The sequence below is a fragment of the Oncorhynchus mykiss genome, chromosome 32, assembly GCF_013265735.2.
Source record: "Oncorhynchus mykiss isolate Arlee chromosome 32, USDA_OmykA_1.1, whole genome shotgun sequence".
In the NCBI taxonomy this organism is placed as follows: domain Eukaryota; kingdom Metazoa; phylum Chordata; class Actinopteri; order Salmoniformes; family Salmonidae; genus Oncorhynchus; species Oncorhynchus mykiss.
In genome coordinates this window covers 4,334,794-4,344,302 of record NC_050572.1, presented here as the reverse complement: position 1 = coordinate 4,344,302, position 9,509 = coordinate 4,334,794, and positions in this window count along the sequence as shown.

Sequence of the window (9,509 nt, the reverse complement as noted above, 5' to 3'; positions counted from 1 at the left end):
GGGTTAGCGTCTGTCTGTCATAGTGCTGTTTGTAGATCGGGGGTTAGCGTCTGTCTGTCATAGTGCTGTTTGTAGATCGGGGGTTAGCGTCTGTCTGTCTGTCTTTCATAGTGCTGTTTGTAGATCAGGGGTTAGGGTCTGTCTGTCATAGTGCTGTTTGTAGATCGGGGGTTATGGTCTGTCATAGTGCTGTTTGTAGATCGGGGGTTAGGGTCTGTCTGTCATAGTGCTGTTTGTAGATCGGGGGTTAGGGTCTGTCATAGTGCTGTTTGTAGATCGGGGGTTAGGGTCTGTCTGTCATAGTGCTGTTTGTAGATCGGGGGTTAGGGTCTCTCTGTCATAGTGCTGTTTGTAGATCGGGGGTTAGAGTCTGTCTGTCTGTCATAGTGCTGTTTGTAGATCGGGGTTAGCGTCTGTCTGTCATAGTGCTGTTTGTAGATCGGGGGTTAGCGTCTGTCTGTCTGTCTGTCATAGTGCTGTTTGTAGATCAGGGGTTAGGGTCTGTCTGTCATAGTGCTGTTTGTAGATCGGGGGTTATGGTCTGTCATAGTGCTGTTTGTAGATCGGGGGTTAGCGTCTGTCTGTCTGTCTGTCATAGTGCTGTTTGTAGATCAGGGGTTAGGGTCTGTCTGTCATAGTGCTGTTTGTAGATCGGGGGTTAGGGTCTGTCATAGTGCTGTTTGTAGATCGGGGGTTAGGGTCTGTCTGTCATAGTGCTGTTTGTAGATCGGGGGTTAGGGTCTGTCATAGTGCTGTTTGTAGATCGGGGGTTAGGGTCTGTCTGTCATAGTGCTGTTTGTAGATCGGGGGTTAGCGTCTGTCTGTCATAGTGCTATTTGTAGATCGGGGGTTAGGGTCTGTCTGTCATAGTGCTGTTTGTAGATCGGGGGTTAGCGTCTGTCTGTCATAGTGCTGTTTGTAGATCGGGGGTTAGGGTCTGTCTGTCATAGTGCTGTTTGTAGATCGGGGGTTAGGGTCTGTCTGTCATAGTGCTGTTTGTAGATCGGGGGTTAGCGTCTGTCTGTCCTATAAAAATCCTATACCTATATATAACACTTTTATAAACATCCTTGTGTGTTGTTTTTTTTTCATTTATTCATCCAGTTTTCATTACAAACACAAAACAAAGTAGCAGTTTCAAAGACATACCATCCTCAGCCCAGCTCTGTCCGGCTATGTATTTACCTCTAAATATCTCAGCCCAGCTCTGTCCAGCCATCCATTTAACTCTAAATATCTCAGCCGAGCTCTGTCCGGCAATCTATTTAACTGTCTGTCTCTCTCTCTCTTTATTATCTCTGTCTCTCTCTCTCTCTTTATTATCTATCTCTCTCTCTCTCTCTGTATTATCTATCTCTCTCTCTCTCTTTATTATCTCTGTCTCTCTTTATTATCTCTGTCTCTCTTTATTATCTCTGTCTCTCTGTCTCTTTATTATCTCTGTCTCTCTGTCTCTATCTTTATTATCTGTCTCTCTCTCTCTCTCTCTTTATTATCTATCTCTCTCTCTCTCTCTTTATTATCTCTCTCTCTCTTTATTATATCAGTCTCTCTGTCTCTCTCTTTATTATCTATGTCTCTCTGTCTCTCTCTCTCTTTATTATCTCTCTCTCTCTCTTTCTTATCTCTGCCGCTTTCTTTATTATCTCTGTATCTCTGTCTCTCTCTTTATTATCTCTGTCTCTCTCTTTATTATCTCTCTGTCTCTCTCTTTATTATCTCTGTCTCTCTGTCTCTCTGTCTCTCTGTCTCTCTCTCTTTATTGTCTCTCTCTCTCTTTATTATATCAGTCTATCTGTCTCTCTCTTTATTATCTATGTCTCTCTGTCTCTCTCTCTCTTTATTATCTCTGTCTCTCTCTCTCTCTTTATTATCTCTGTCTCTCTCTTTATTATCTCTCTCTCTCTCTTTATCATCTCTCTCTCTCTTAATTATCTCTGTCTCTCTGTCTCTCTCTCTCTGTTTATTATCTCTCTGTCTCTCTGTCTGTCTCTCTCTTCATTATCTCTGTCTCTCTGTCTCTCTCTCTCTGTTTATTATCTCTCTGTCTCTCTGTCTGTCTCTCTCTTCATTATCTCTGTCTCTCTCTCTCTTTACTATCTCTGTCTCTCTGTCTCTCTCTATTATCTCTGTCTATCTGTCTCTCTCTCTCTCTTTATTATCTCTCTCTCTCCCTGTCTCTCTCTCTCTTTATTATCTCTGTCTCTCTGTCTCTATCTCTTTATTATCTCTCTCTCTCTCTCTTTATTACATCTCTCTCTCTCTCTCTGTCTCTCTTTATTATCCCTGTCTCTCTGTCTCTCTCTCTCTCTCTTTATTATCTCTCTCTCTCTTTATTATCTCTCTCTCTCTTTATTATCTCTCTCTCTTTATTATCCCCCTCTCTCTCTCTCTCTCTCTCTCTCTCTCTCTTTATTATCTCTGTCTCTCTCTTTATTATCTCTGTCTCTCTCTATTATCTCTGTCTCTCTCTATTATCTCTGTTTCTCTCTCTCTCTCTCTTTATTATCTCTGTCTCTCTCTATTATCTCTGTCTCTCTCTATTATCTCTGTTTCTCTCTATCTCTTTATTATCTATGTCTCTCTGTCTCTGTCTCTCTCTCTCTTTATTATCTTTCTCTCTCTCTCTCTCTCTATTTATTATCGCTGTTTCTCTCGTTCTCTCTCTCTCTCTTTCTCAACTAGTCGTTGTGTATTGTCTTTCTCTCTTTCACTTGGTTTTTTTATCATTCACTTGTTTGTTCTCCCTTTGTTTATACTCTTCTCTCTCTCTGTCTGAAATGAAACAGATTCCTGAGGGATTCGCACAATGCTTCTCCGCTCGACAGGTTAGTCACCTGACTCTCCATCCAATGGGAATCTTTCATATTGATTTCTTGACTTTCTTGGAGTTGTGTTAGTTTGTATGTGTGTGTAATCTCAGTTAATCCAGAACTAAAGTTTTGCACAAGTAGTTAGATGCTCAATTAAATTCTGTGTCCATACTGTGTTCAGAGAACAGAAGCATGAAAGAAGAGCTTCTCTCTGCAAGATACGGACACGTCTATAGGCCAAATCTCCCCTCCCCTTCTCTCTGCAAGATACACGTCTATAGGCCAAATCTCCCCTCCCCTTCTCTCTGCAAGATACACAGCTATAGGCCAAATCTCCCCTCCCCTTCTCTCTGCAAGATACACGTCTATAGGCCAAATCTCCCCTCCCCTTCTCTCTGCAAGATACACAGCTATAGGCCAAATCTCCCCTCCCCTTCTCTCTGCAAGATACACGTCTATAGGCCAAATCTCCCCTCCCCTTCTCTCTGCAAGATACACGTCTATAGGCCAAATCTCCCCTCCCCTTCTCTCTGCAAGATACACGTCTATAGGCCAAATCTCCCCTCCCCTTCTCTCTGCAAGATACACGTCTATAGGCCAAATCTCCCCTCCCCTTCTCTCTGCAAGATACGGACACGTCTATAGGCCAAATCTCCCCTCCCCTTCTCTCTGCAAGATACGGACACGTCTATAGGCCAAATCTCCCCTCCCCTTCTCTCTGCAAGATACGGACACGTCTATAGGCCAAATCTACCCTCCCCTTCTCTCTGCAAGATACACGTCTATAGGCCAAATCTACCCTCCCCTTCTCTCTGCAAGATACGGACACGTCTATAGGCCAAATCTCCCCTCCCCTTCTCTCTGCAAGATACACGTCTATAGGCCAAATCTCCCCTCCCCTTCTCTCTGCAAGATACACAGCTATAGGCCAAATCTCCCCTCCCCTTCTCTCTGCAAGATACACGTCTATAGGCCAAATCTCCCCTCCCCTTCTCTCTGCAAGATACACAGCTATAGGCCAAATCTCCCCTCCCCTTCTCTCTGCAAGATACACGTCTATAGGCCAAATCTCCCCTCCCCTTCTCTCTGCAAGATACACGTCTATAGGCCAAATCTCCCCTCCCCTTCTCTCTGCAAGATACACGTCTATAGGCCAAATCTCCCCTCCCCTTCTCTCTGCAAGATACGGACACGTCTATAGGCCAAATCTCCCCTCCCCTTCTCTCTGCAAGATACGGACACGTCTATAGGCCAAATCTCCCCTCCCCTTCTCTCTGCAAGATACGGACACGTCTATAGGCCAAATCTACCCTCCCCTTCTCTCTGCAAGATACACGTCTATAGGCCAAATCTACCCTCCCCTTCTCTCTGCAAGATACGGACACGTCTATAGGCCAAATCTCCCCTCCCCTTCTCTCTGCAAGATACACGTCTATAGGCCAAATCTCCCCTCCCCTTCTCTCTGCAAGATACACAGCTATAGGCCAAATCTCCCCTCCCCTTCTCTCTGCAAGATACACGTCTATAGGCCAAATCTACCCTCCCCTTCTCTCTGCAAGATACGGACACGTCTATAGGCCAAATCTACCCTCCCCTTCTCTCTGCAAGATACACGTCTATAGGCCAAATCTACCCTCCCCTTCTCTCTGCAAGATACGGACACGTCTATAGGCCAAATCTACCCTCCCCTTTCCAAAAATCAAAAGATGCTAACTCCTGCATAATCATAAATGGTTCATATAGCTTGTGACGAAAAACCCAAACACCAGAAATAATGCTGTCTTTTTCTCATCATCACTCATGCGTTGCAACTCATCCCATTGCACCATGACAGATCTATGGCACCATAGTCTGGCCACAATAGATTAGTGTGTGTGTGTGTGTGTGTGTGTGTGCGTGTCTGTGCGTGTGTGTGTGTGCGTGTGTGTGTGTGTGTGTGTGTGTGTGTGTGTGTGTCTGATTTTAATCTCTCCCACGCCGTTGGCATCACAGCCTTCCCCCTGATTCCCTTATCTTATTCTAGAACCTTATCTTATTCTAGACCATTATCTTATTCTAGTCCCTTATCTTGTTCTAGACCCTTATCTTATTCTAGACCCTTATCTTATTCTAGACCCGTATCTTATTCTAGACCCTTATTTTATCTTAAACCCTTATCTTATTCTTGACCCTTATTTTATCTTAGACCCCTATCTTATTCTAGACCCTTATCTTACTTTAGAACCTTATCCTATTCTAGTCCCTTATCTTATTCTAGACCCTTATCTTAAACCCTTATCTTATTCTAGACCCTTATTTTATCTTAGATCCCTATCTTATTCTAGTCCCTTATCTTATTCTAGTCCCTTATCTTATCTTCTACAAATGACTGTATGGTTACAAAAACATTATTGTTCGGTGTAACTATCGTGGAATCCTCGGTTTATTTCTCCTTCCCAGAGCTCCAACGCATTTGGCTGGAGAACCATCTTGGTTTACCAAAACTACTCTGTCTGATGTTGGTGAAGTGAGCCACGTTGGAATTCAAACCGGTAGACAGAAACTACTCTGTCTGATGTTGGTGAAGTGAGCCACGTTGGAATTCAAACCGGTAGACAGAAACTACTCTCTGGTGTCGTGAGATAAATTTGGTAATGTGAATTTGGTAGGTAACCACTAATGTGGACGGAGTGGTATCTCTCAAGATGAAGGCTGAACAGAAATACATTCTGGGGAAGAGAAATATATATATATATATATGGGGCTGACTGTAATAAATGTGACACGTGGAACTATTAAGACTGACATATTTGAATAGGGCTTTATTAACCACACTGTATGTAAACATTACTTGGAAATGTCATGGAAACGTCAACAATTTGGACTTAGCTGATACGTACTTATCAAGCATCGGAGATGGTAGAATTTGTTAATGAGCTTACCATATATGGACATCCTACAGCAGCTGATTGTCTCAGTGGCATCCCTCTCTATGACTAATTCAACAGGCTGGGGAAGATAATCAATGTGACACACGGTTCCCTTTCTATGTCACGCCACGAGAGAGAGAGAGAGAGAGAGAGAGAGAGAGAGAGAGAGAGAGAGAGAGAGGAGAGAGAGACAGAGAGAGAGAGAGAGAGACAGAGAGAGAGAGAGAGATAGAGAGAGAGAGAGAGAGACAGAGAGAGAGAGAGAGAGAGAGAGAGAGAGAGAGACAGAGAGAGAGAGAGAGAGAGGAGAGAGAGAGACAGAGAGAGAGAGAGAGACAGAGATAGAGACAGAGAGAGAGACAGAGAGAGACACAGAGACGGAGACGGAGACGAGAGACAGAGACATAGAGACATAGAGCCTTTTGCGTCTTAAAATGCTAATTTTTGTTGTTTTTCACTTTATATATTCACTTTGTATGTTGTCTACCTCACTTGCTTTGGCAATGTTAACACATGTTTCCCATGCCAATAAAGCCCTTGAATTGAATTGAATTGAATTGAGAGGAGAGAGAGAGAGAGAGAGAGAGAGCGAGAGAGAGAGAGAGACAGAGACAGAGACAGAGACAGAGACAGAGACAGAGATAGAGACAGAGATAGAGACAGAGAGAGAGACAGAGAGAGACACAGAGACGGAGACGAGAGACAGAGACATAGAGATATAGAGCCTTTCGCGTCTTAAAATGCTAAATAACAAAAACACAGCCATCCGCGGAGCGTGGAACTCTGTAGAACGGAACAGGAACAGAGTGTACAGAAAGAGGAACATCTCTCCCTAATGGTCTTTTTTTTCCCCTTCTTCCCCTGTCTCCTCCTGTCTTTACCCTCACCAGCTGTTGAATAGAGTCACAGAGAGAGTAGAAAGGGAGGGAGGGACAGAGAGAGGGATTTGATGAGAAGGGGAGGAGGTTGGTGGAGGGAGGTGGTGGGGGGGTTGATGGAGGAGGCGAGGACATAGACTAATAGACTAATAGACTAATAGACTAATAGACCAATAGACCAATAGACCAATAGACTAATATACCAATAGACCAATGGACCAATAGACTAATATACCAATAGACCAATAGACCAATAGACCAATAGACCAATAGACCAATAGACTAATTGACTAATTAAAACAAGTGTTCCTGCTCTATCAATAGTAGCTTCTCTCCACCTCTCTCTCTTACCTTCTCTCCCTCTTTGATCTCTCCACCTCTCTCTCTTACCTTCTCTCCCTCTTTGATCTCTCCACCTCTCTCTCTTACCTTCTCTCCCTCTTTGATCTCTCCACCTCTCTCTCTTACCTTCTCTCCCTCTGACTTGATCTCTCCACCTCTCTCTCTTACCTTCTCTCCCTCTTTGACTTGATCTCTCCACCTCTCTCTCTTACCTTCTCTCCCTCTTTGACTTGATCTCTCCACCTCTCTCTCACCTTCTCTCCCTCTCTGACTTGATCCTTTCATGCAGTAAGGGTTTTATGGAGCAAGTGACTGCGTTGGTAGGCAGTGTCCAGGGAACGGTAAGGTTGATTAGCTGTGTTTGGTGGCTGTGGCTGAGGCTTTGTCAGCTACAAAGTAGAGGTGAGAGGTGTCCACGGCGGCATTTGAAGGTTTATCGCCCCATTTTGGTTCTAACAAAAAAGTAAAGTAAGGAATTAGAAGAGAAAGACAAATTCAGTCACTGTTATTGGCACTCTGTGTCTGCATTCTCCTCTGCTGTACCTCACTTCCACACCACTCCTCTCCGTCCTTTCCTCTCTCTTCTCCTTTCCTCTCTACTCTCTTCTTTGCATTCTCTTCTCCTCTCCTCGCCCCCCTCTTATCGACCGACAGACAGACAGACAGACAGACAGACAGACAGACAGACAGACAGACAGACAGACAGACAGACAGACAGACACACTCTCTCTCTCTCTCTCTCTCTCTCACCCCAGAACATTGAGCACACTGAACGGTGTCACCTTGTTAGTCAGATGGTGTTTCACCTGATATTTAAGAGTGGTTGGCCTAGTGCTCCAGTTGTCTTGAGAGTTGTGGAGGGTTAACACCTTTGATTCTTTAAGTTTGGTGCAGGGTTTTTATTTTGTTTGCCTCTTCTTGGGTAAATTTAGTCGGTGCTCATGGTGTTTCTTTTAGGTTCCACTCGTTGTTGCTAGGCAACTTTCAGTGGACACCTCCATGAGTGAATTTCAGAACCTATAACCTGTTTTGTTTTGTTGTTACAGACTTTGTTAGTTCCCCCCTGTTTGGGTTTTCTTGCTGGAGAACATAACAAATGGCAACAATAGATGAATCAAGATATACACACGAAGCAAATGTTTCACTTTTATAAATATCAGCTAGATACAGCGCATTCAGAAAGTATTCAAACCCATTGACTTTTTCCACATTTTGTTGTGGGGTCTGAATACTTTCACTCCACTACCATACTACATTACGACATAGTGCAATGAAAAGTCCCTAGTGGACCAAACGGCTTGGTAGACAATGGAAAGGGGTGGGGACAGATAAAGAGCGGGGGAAGACAGAATGCACCCACTACATACATACAGCTGAGAACTATGCTCGTGGAAATGTGAATACTTGAAATGTCATTCTAAAATAATTATAATATAATATATTTACTTGTGTCTTTGTTGTTTCTCCATTGTAAACACTCAATCTGTCTGTGGAGTAATTCTGCAGAAAGTCTCTGGTTTGTCCAAGATCAAAGTCTTTCATGGTTTTCATCTCTGCTATAATGGTATAAACGTCAGACCTACCGATAGTCGTTTGATAGGGAAATGTGCTTGTGTGTTGCCTTCATCCTCTTTAATGGAGAAAGGTTTCAGAGTGTCTTTACCTTTCAGCTCACGCTGTCGGTCTCCCTCTATTTCAGCGCAGGGACGCATGTTCTCACGTTCTCTGGTCTTTAGTTTTTGTAGATTTATTAACGTGTTCACACCGTCCGCCTACTTGGTCTAATGTAAATTTCGTCACAAGTCCTATTTAAGCACTCGGGAGAAAAAGGGTGTTCCCTCCTTTTGTCATAATTTCTGTGTTCACATGGACATGGACACTGACTTGGTTAATACTTCATATGAAAAACACTTCTCATTTAGAAGGCTAACATCACATTACATCTTCTCACAAATAATGTCATATTTAATCATATAACTTCCACAACATTTGGATCGGAATCTGATCACTGGGAAATATACACATTCAGAGATACAGTTATGTTGTTCTACTGTCCTTAGTCACATCACAAATTAGTAATGAATTCGACATGATTGTTCTTTAAGATCCCACTGACCATTCCAACTGTTAGGAATACAGAAATATTGTTTCAATCTTTTGATGTTACCGTACTGCAACGTCTCTCTCTGTGGTAACAAAGATAGTTAACTTCAATTTCAGAGAGTGGGAGATCGTTTTCCAGCAGGTATTTACGACCGTCATAAAACTGTGATAGGGGAGAGAGAGAGGGAGGGGGGATCTGTCGCCTATGATCCTCAACCAAGAGGGCATTACAACATGGATGAACATTTCTCCCTCTCTGTCACGGATGCCATGGTTACCCTTAGATTGAAGATGCAATCCGGTAAAACAGGTGTTTTTACACAACAGCCTTCTTTTCTACTCTCCACTTTTAGCAATCATCTCTCTGCTTCCACCGAGCGTTCCACTGCTTTCAAAACCTCGGTTAACTTCTTCTGTGAACAACAACACCGTTGATCTCCGTTTCTTCCCACATCAATGTCATC